This window comes from Corylus avellana, chromosome ca2 (genome assembly GCF_901000735.1).
Source record: "Corylus avellana chromosome ca2, CavTom2PMs-1.0".
NCBI lineage: Eukaryota > Viridiplantae > Streptophyta > Magnoliopsida > Fagales > Betulaceae > Corylus > Corylus avellana.
Window position 1 is genome coordinate 46,842,771 of NC_081542.1, and position 9,333 is coordinate 46,852,103.

The 9,333-nt window shown below is 32.7% G+C and overlaps 1 pseudogene; it reads left to right on the forward strand.

Annotated features, from left to right (window-relative positions):
- The window catches only part of LOC132170035 (cysteine-rich receptor-like protein kinase 29), a 16,647-nt pseudogene continuing 7,314 nt past the window's right edge, over nucleotides 1-9,333 (forward strand).

The following is a 9,333-nucleotide window of genomic DNA, read 5'->3' on the forward strand; positions in this document are numbered from 1 at the left end:
ATGGTTTCTTCAAGAGTACTACTTTTCTTCCTATCCGCCATTTTCATGCCCACTGCCCAAGCTGTCGCGCGGCCGGCCTTCCTTTACCATTTTTGTGCACTCGACCAGGGTAACTACACAGGTAACAGTACCTATGAGGAAAACCTCAATGGCCTCCTCTTCTCCCTCTCCTCCAACACCGAAATTGACCATGGGTTCTACAATTCCTCTTACGGCCGAAACCCTGACCAAGTACATGCAATTGGACTTTGTAGAGGAGATGTTAACCCAGATGCTTGCCGTGGTTGCCTCAATAACGCTGCGTCTCTTCTCATGGAGAGTTGTCCCAATCAGAAGGAGGCAATTGGATGGTACGACTACTGTATGTTACGATACTCAAACCGCTCCATTTTGGGCGTCGAGGAAACTAGTCCAAGTTTCTATATGTGGAACGTGAACAACGTATCGGCCAATTACGTGAATCAATTCAACGATGATCTTAGGAGCTTGTTAGAAAGCCTAAGAAGTAAAGCTGTAGCTGGTGGTTCTCGTCGTAAGTTTGCAGCGGGAAACGCAACGGCACCGAACTTCAAAACATTATATGCGCTTGTGCAGTGCACACCTGACTTGTCTGAAAAAGATTGCAACAGTTGCTTAGTTGAGGCTTTTAAAAATATTCCACAATGTTGTGATGGGAAGCAAGGTGGGCGAGTGAACACGCCCAGTTGCAATATAAGGTTTGAGGTTTACCCGTTCTATAACCCTACAACTCCTGCGTGGCCTACACGTACACCAAGCAATGAAAATAAAAGAGAAGGTACGGCTTGCTCATGAGCTCCATTATATTTTCCATAGGACACTTGTAATTTATAAATTACAAATAATACAGGATTATAGTTTTTGCAGCGCAGGGTAGCAAGCGATATCCAATATTCGTCATCATTATACTTACGCTAACTGCTTCTGCAGTTGTGGCACTAATCATCGGCATGGGCATCCGTAGGAGTGTGAAGTACGTGTGCCAAAGGATTAACGACGGAAGTAAGTAAATTTTGGTTTTGTTATATTTGTTTTTCAAAAAGTTAGGCTTTGCGTGTATCACAAAAGTGATTCATATGCTTCAATAAGTAACAGGCAGGCACAATTAATTTGGGAATAAGATTCCGCTGATTATATTATATATGTTCGAGTACAATTTTCTCCAATATTTATTTATTAGGATATAATTAACTTCACATAATTAATGTGGCAAATAGTTCAATATGATCAGAGGATATTATTATTTAGCCCGCATCAAGTAGGATTGAATCATAATAATTAAGTTAATTAAGTGACTTCCAATTAATAAAAACAAAAAGAAATTTGTTACATTTCTAGACATATATAATGTGTCACTAAAAAGTTTAATTATTTCTAGACATATTCAGGTTAATTGTACGCACACATTTTAAAATATGGAACTCATCTTATACTTAGTTGACTTGGTTAATTCATTAATTAGAGTTGACTTTGTTTCTTATGTGAAGCTACGAATGAAATTACACGCATAGAATTGGAATCCTTGCAAGTAAACCGTGGTTCTGAAGCAAATAAGCATGGGCAAGGTGGATATGGTACTATTTACGAGGTAATTGCATATAATTTTTTATTTTTATCTAGAATGGTACTTATTATAACTTAACCCGCCAGTTGGGGAAGTAAATTATTTAATGACGAAAAATGTCATCGCAAGTTGGTTTAGTTTTCTTGTAAGAATATTTCCCATTTAGGTTTGATTTTACCCTTTTATATTCTCTATATTAAGGCTTTATCCTATTTTCTTGTAGGTTTATTCTCTTCCACATTTAGTCTAAATTTTTTGTTGGCTACTCTTCCACCTCTCTATAAATATATAAAATACAATTTAACATACTTCAATATGTGGCTTATTACTTTCTCGAGTAATGCCACAGACCATCTTTAATTTTATCTTCCCAAGTTGATGTCGTTTTTAAAATCACTATTAGATTAAAATTCAATAATAGTCAATCACAAATTTAATTATGATTTTAAAAGTCATAAAAAATTTTCCACTATGAATACAGTACACCAAAAACTTTCCATTACTTTACACAGCTGAGTGTGGGTGCTTAGTTTGGGGGTGTTTTCAGAATTTCAAGTAGACTGAGTAAGGGTTTAATAGACATAAAAATATAAATCGTTTGAGTTTAACGGTAAAAACTAACAGAGGGGGGCAAAGTGATAGAAATTAAAAGTTTAAGGTGGCAAAATAAGAGGTTTTGAAATTCAAGGGGGGCATGTCAAAAATGATGGTAGTTTAGGGGGGCAAAGTAAAGTTTCCCCTTAAAAGATTAATGATATATTAAATGGAGGAGATATCACAACAATTAAAATATTTGGGGAGGACTTTACAAATTTGTTGGAAGTTGGAAGGGGGATAAATGTTCTTAATTTCCTCAAAATATATAGTATGTATTGGTGTATATAAGTTCGTATTTCCTTAACTATTTCTCTTTCTATATATATAGTATGTCATGGTTTTTAATTGTGTTTAAAATGAAATATATAGAGGTACACTCAGATTAAGAAGAAGCTCAGTGGCATGCGGAAGAAGAAAAATGGATCTTTTGTCACTCCCAATATTAATGAAGAAGAGGTAGGCAATTTACTCAATTTCAACACAATAATAATTTGTTAATTTTTTTTTTTTAAAAAAATTTAACTACGTACACAAATTATGCAACAATTTTTCACTTTGTGTGTGCATTTGAAGATCCACGAGGACCTGCCTATTCCTGATGGATCCTCGGAAACTGATGATGATGCAGTCCAGTTAAGGCCCCCAAGACGGTGGCGGCGGCCTTCCTCATCCTCTTCATCACGCTCATCCCACGTGAGTCAGCTCACTAGGGAGTTGGATGAGTATAAGAAGAGGTGTGAGGAGGCAGAGAGAGAGGTTCACAGACAGCAAGAGAAAATAAGCTCCGTTCATAGAGAGATGCAGAAGGAAGTGAACTCCATGAAGAGACAACAAACACAGCGGCAGCAAGAAATGGAAGCCAATCAGAGACAGATGGAGCAGCAAATTCAGTTTCTCATGTCACAACTCCAACTCCGTAGAGACGACGTCCCTCCTAAATAGTTTAACATATAATTCAGTATTTCATGTAAACTTTATCAATTTATTTTAATAACAAACTAATTTATTATTTTGTTCATGAGCATTATGCATTATATTGATCCCCTCTAACTATTATTTTATTTGCAATGATCTCCTAAATTTTAATTTTTATAATGTTTACCCTAATCTACCACCTGAGTTGTACGTAATGTCTTCCTTCCGCTCCCAAAATAACAAAAATACCTTAAGAAAAAATTCAGATATATATATATATTTTTTTTTTCCTTTTTGTTTGTTTCTATTTTTTTTTTTAGCTGTTTCTTTATTTTTTTCAGTTAGACGAAAAAATATAAACTTACTTTTGTATAGTTTAGTGTATATGGTGTGGCATGTGCAGAGGTCTAACAGTATGCTAATTGCTAAAGTATTTTAAGTCTATTTATAACTCAGCCAAAATAACACATTAATTATAATGAAACGAGCTTGAAACCCGTGCATTGCACGGGTTTGTTTCTAAAAATGGCAAAAGGAAAATAATAATAATAATAATTAGTGGATACATAAATGAAAGAAGAAAAAGAAAGTTTCAAGTAGCTAGGAAACAAGCAAAAAAAAGGCGTTCTATAAAGCTTTAAAGAAAAAGAAAAGCATTAAGAGAATATTTACAACAACATAAATGCTCAAGTTGTATTTTTTCTAATTAATAAAAAGAAAAATTGCTCAAATTGTATTACATATGAAAAATATTACAAACCCGTATTAAAAAGAGATTGTGAAAAGCTATTACGCTAATTGGCTTTGTGCTTGAATACCAACTGCTATATGTATATGCAATTTCTACCAAATATAAAAGAATTTATATATTTAAAAAAGAATCACATATTGAAACTAATAATCAAAATTAAAAGGTGTGCAAAAAACCGTTATAATATAACACTAACAAAAAAATCATGATCTTTGACTGCCCAAAATAACTTTACTTAAAGATGAGAAAACATTATTCCTGAATCATGCATAAACAAAGACAAATATCATTCTATACTTGGTTTGAAAAATTGAGCATTTTTTGTTTTAACTTCTTACTTCTTAGAAAAATACTAATAATTTCAATTAAATTTTATTTCCCTCTACAACACTTTTTATTTTTTATTTTTATTTTTTTCTAATTAATAGGAAGATCGAGACAATTGTTATCAAACAAAATAGAAAGTAGACCTTGAATTTAGCAATTGTTGAACTCCAAAAAGGAATATATATATATATAGAGCCATATTTCATCTGTGAAAATTAGCAATTTATTTTGGATTACATTTAACCACATTATAAAAGGTCATAATTTTGAACCCATTGAATTGAACAACAAAAAAGCGGTAATGAAATCTATTTAATTTGTTGTTTTTCAATGAACCATAATTTTGTCAACACCCTTACAGGAAATCAAAAGCAATTGAGAATAATGTTGAGATAATGAAGAGAGAAACACCATGTCGAAACTGCAGAAAAATCCCAAATGAGTATTCTAACAAAATGAGTATTCTAGCAAAATGTTGTAAAACGTTTCGGGATTTGAGAATTGAGCCATTTTTTAATTTGGAGTTTGCAGGGAAATTTTTGAACTATAACACCATTAAAACGTGTTTTCAAATATACTCATCAAAAATAATAACTACAAATCAAACAATAACAGTGAATGACAGTGTTAACATAAACATTAATAACATTGAACAATGGCAATTTGTAAACGTAATAAAAACAATTGAAATTTAAAAAATCTGATGTTGACTAAATATCATAATAAATGGCCGTTTGTAAACATAATAAAAACAATTTAAACTAAATTTTTAAAAGGAATAGAATAAACTTACTGGGTGTAGAATGAAGGATGTTTCAGAAGGTATAATGAGATATCATACATAAGAGAATTGTAAGTGTTTGTTGTTGAATGGGGTAGAAACTTCTTTTGTGGTTTTAATTTGTTTTGTTTTTTAAAATGTTGATGGTGGTTGAGCGTACAGTTTTTGGGATTTTTTATTTTTTATTTATTTTCATTTGTAGAATAAACTCCATTTATGATTTACCGCATGGGTTGTTCAAAAAGCTTTACTGCAACCACAATTAATAGCATCCATGATTTTCATGAACTCAAAGTGGCAACGTGCATATGCTTCGCTTTGAAAATTATACTACTCAGAAAAAAATCTACTTCTGAAAATCTACCGGCGTAGAATAATCCATCATATTTTTTTTTTTCGGGGAGAATACGTCGTTATATATAGTGGCGATGAAAGAAACAGAGAGATAAATATTCTGTGAAAACAGAAACCAAATCCCCTAATATTGTAGTGGCCATTTACGCCCATTTTTCCCAAATCCCCTAATATCAATTCACTACACCCATATTTGGCCTAAAATAAATGTATTTGAAAAAAGAATCTAAAATATACATATTTAAGTGAAATTCAATAAACAGAAAGCAATGAAAAAGATGGAGATCTAATCAGCAGTCTCAAAAGGTAATTAAATTTTGAAAAGAGATAAAATAAACTTACTTGATGAAGATAGAGTGAAATTTCATAGGGTTGTGAAACAATTGGAAAGAACAGCAGAATAGAGGAAGATAGATAGAGCAGTTTCATGGCTAAAAGAAACTGTACAAAGTTATATATTTTGTACCCTTGATGATAGTTGAGCGTGAGAGAGAGAGAGAGAGCAGTTTGAAGCGATGTGAAAAGGTGTCAAGTGTGTTTTGATTTACAAACTTAAACATACAGTTTCATTTAAAATAATCACTTGTCAAATTAATGGAATGTCACATGTCATGGTATTAGCCTCTCCTGGCAAAGTTTAATTTAAACTAAACAACTGTCAATAACATGTAATGCCACCTGTAAAGTTCTTAGACTCTCCTGTAGAAAATTCCCCTATTAAAAAAAAAGAAAAAAAGAAGAAGAAGAAGATTAGATTAGATATTAGATTATATTAGATATTAGATAATAGATAATAGAATAGATAATAGATATTAGATAATAGATAATAGAATAGATAATAGCTAGATAATAGATAATATATTAGAATACATCAACGCGCGCATATATTGTTTCGGATATAATCTTTCATAATTTATACCATCGATCTTCTGCATGCCATAATTTCATGAAATACACTTTTCTCGATATATTAGATTTTTAATTAGACCTATGGTTAATTTGGGCTTTTTCTATGATTTGGTTCTGCCAAATCTTAGTATTACGACTGATCGACATGTTGCTTCATTTAAATGAAATTAAAAAAGAAATATGAATGTGTACGTCAACGGTAAATATATGCCGTTATATAGTGGCGTTAAAAAAGGAATCTAGAACACATATTTGAATGGAGTTTTATACTGCAAATTGTGAACTATAAAGATATTAAGATATCATAAAATAACACATATTTGAATGGAGTTTTGCTCTCCCCTCTCTGCTAGGGTTTCATCTCTAGCAGCTGTCCTCCCCTTCCGGCCCTCCTCCCCTCTCCCTCTTCTGCCTCCCCTCTCCCCTCCCATCGCCCTCTTTTGCTTAGCGAGCTAGCCTATTTACCTGATGCCCTTAGCTCTTTGGGTGATTTTTTCCTTTCCCTTCCTCTCCACCTTTTCCCCCTCCTTTGGTCCCTAGTTGTTTTAGTTTCTTTCTGTATTTGCTTTTGTTGTTTTTTCTGCATGTTTAGGTGCACTTTATGGGTGATGCTCTTAGGGTTTCACTCAAACTTCCCCCTCCATTTGAGTGCACCGCCGATCTCCTCCGCGTGCTCCGTCGCCCACCGTCCTCTGCTGGGCCTTTTCTGCGCCCCCACCACGATGAGCTTCCAACGCCCCTTCCATTTTCGGTTTCCGACAAGCGCGCAATCGGCTCTTCTTTTCGGTTGCTGTCATCCTCTTGGGGCGCTTTTTATGTTGTTTATTTCCCTGTAATTTTGTCTGGCTTTCCTTTCTTTCTTTGTTCTTTCTGTCTTGTTTTGTTTCCCTGTAATCGTTTTTGTTTTTGCTTGTAATAATGCTCGGTCCTCTTTCTCAATCTACCCACTTGATGCCCTTCTGGTTTGTTTCTTTGGTCCAAACCTTTGGGTTGTAGATGTGAACGTTATCCTGGCTTTCGGGTTGAGGAGGATGAACTTTGGCTTGGGGTTCTCTACCCTCAGTGCCAAGGAATAAGAGCTACCTATGCATTAGTTTGAGTCTGTTTGGCACAGAGTTGCTGTTTAATTTGAAAATTAGTCATAGGTTAGTGGATTTTGTTTGAATTTAGAATGTAATACGTTATCTTTGACACTTGTAACCTCGTAGCTTCGGCTATAGTTACTTCAGAATTTTTGCTCTGTGTTATTTGAACTTTAAGCTCGTTTATCAATGAATGAGACTGAATTGATTCATTTCAAATCAAAGTAAACAGAAAGCAAGGAAGAAGATGGAGATCTAATTGGGGTCTAAAAAGGCAACTAAATTTTAAAAAGAGATATAATAAACCTTTTGATATTAATTTAATTCATAACTAATTCCAATTTTAGAAATCATTACATGATTTTAATGATTATTTAATAATTATACTATAATTATTTGCATATACTATATATAGTTTCCCAATCTTTTTTAGGATACTAAGAACCCAAAAAGTTCTAGAACATTTTGATAGATACTCCATTTGGATTTTTCTACAGTTTCTACATCGGCTTTCTATCTTCATTATCTCAAAACGTTTATTACTTATAGATCAAAATTTAGCCTTCAAACCAGAATGTAGAAAAAGCAAAACGTAGAAACAATTTATAGAAAAGAAAGTGGGAAATAACTCCACTACTTAATCATATCCATAACTTTAATTTTTCTAAGGAAAACCCCTTCTTTTTTAGCTTTCATTTCTGTGAACATGGATTTGAGAATTCAGCCATTTTTTTTATCTGGGGTTTGTACGAGAATTTTTGAACTGTAACCAATGAAACGTGTTTTGAAATAGACTCATAAAAAATGATAACAACAAATCGAACAATAACAGCGAATGACAGTGTTAACATAAACAATAACATTGAACAATGGCAATTTGTAAACATAATAAAAACAATTGAAATTTTAACAATGGGGATTTTGTTTAAAATAAACTTAAATAAATGCATACAGTAAATGACAGTTTATAAAAGGAATAGAATAAATTTCCTGGGTGTAGAATGAAGGATGTTTCAGAGGGTATAATGAAGTAGAAACTGTTTTAGAGGGTGTTTGTTGTTGAATGGGGTAGAAAGTGTTTTAGCGGTTTTGTTTTGTTTATTGGTTGAGAGAACAGTTTTTTAGTTTTTTATTTTTTGTTCATTTGTAGAAACGGTTTGTTTGTTTGTTTTTTTTTTTCTTCATTTGTTTGTTTTAAAACGAGAGAACAGTTTTTTGGTTTTTTATTTTTTGTTCATTTGTAGAAACGGTTTGTTTTGTTTTGTTTTTTGTTTTTTCTTCATTTGTTTGTTTTGTTTTAAATGCACAGTTTAATTAAATGAAAACATTTGTCAGATAAATAGAACGCCACTTGTCAAGCTATTAGACCATCATGTTTATTAAAAGTTTTTTTTTTTTTTTTGAAATCATGTTTATTAAAAGTTAAAAGTAAACATTATATATATTAGATTAGATTAGAGATCTTAGTCTTCTTCAAACATTAGTCATTTGTAATATGAACTTTTTAGGCTTTTGCATTCTTTGGAAGAGAAAATAATGAAGCAAAGAAAGGAAGGGCTTTGATTTCATTGAATTGTTTTGCCACCGTTCTTTTTTTAAGGAAACGATACAGCTCTTTTTTTTTTTCTTTTTTTTTTTTAAAAAAGTGAGGTACATTAGGTATAGAGGCCGGCTCTCTCTCATTTTCCTTAAACCTTCCATTTAAAAAAAGAAAAGAAAAAAAAGTGAGGTACATTAGGTATAGAGGCCGGCTCGTCTCTCATTTTCTTTAAACCTTCCGTTTTCATGCAAAAGTAGAATCCAATTATATATTCCTTGTTCAACAATAACATAATTTATTAATTGAATAAACGGACAATAATTGGGTTCTAATTAGCACTTTGCATTGCAGCGACTGCTCATATAATACCCCCGTTGGTGGTCACCGCATCGACCGGAGACACATACTAATTAAGGAGTAGAGATTTTTGGCAGCCTGGGGCCATCCCACCGTCTACTAAAGTCTGATGTGGCCAAGAATTTTTTTTTTTTTTTT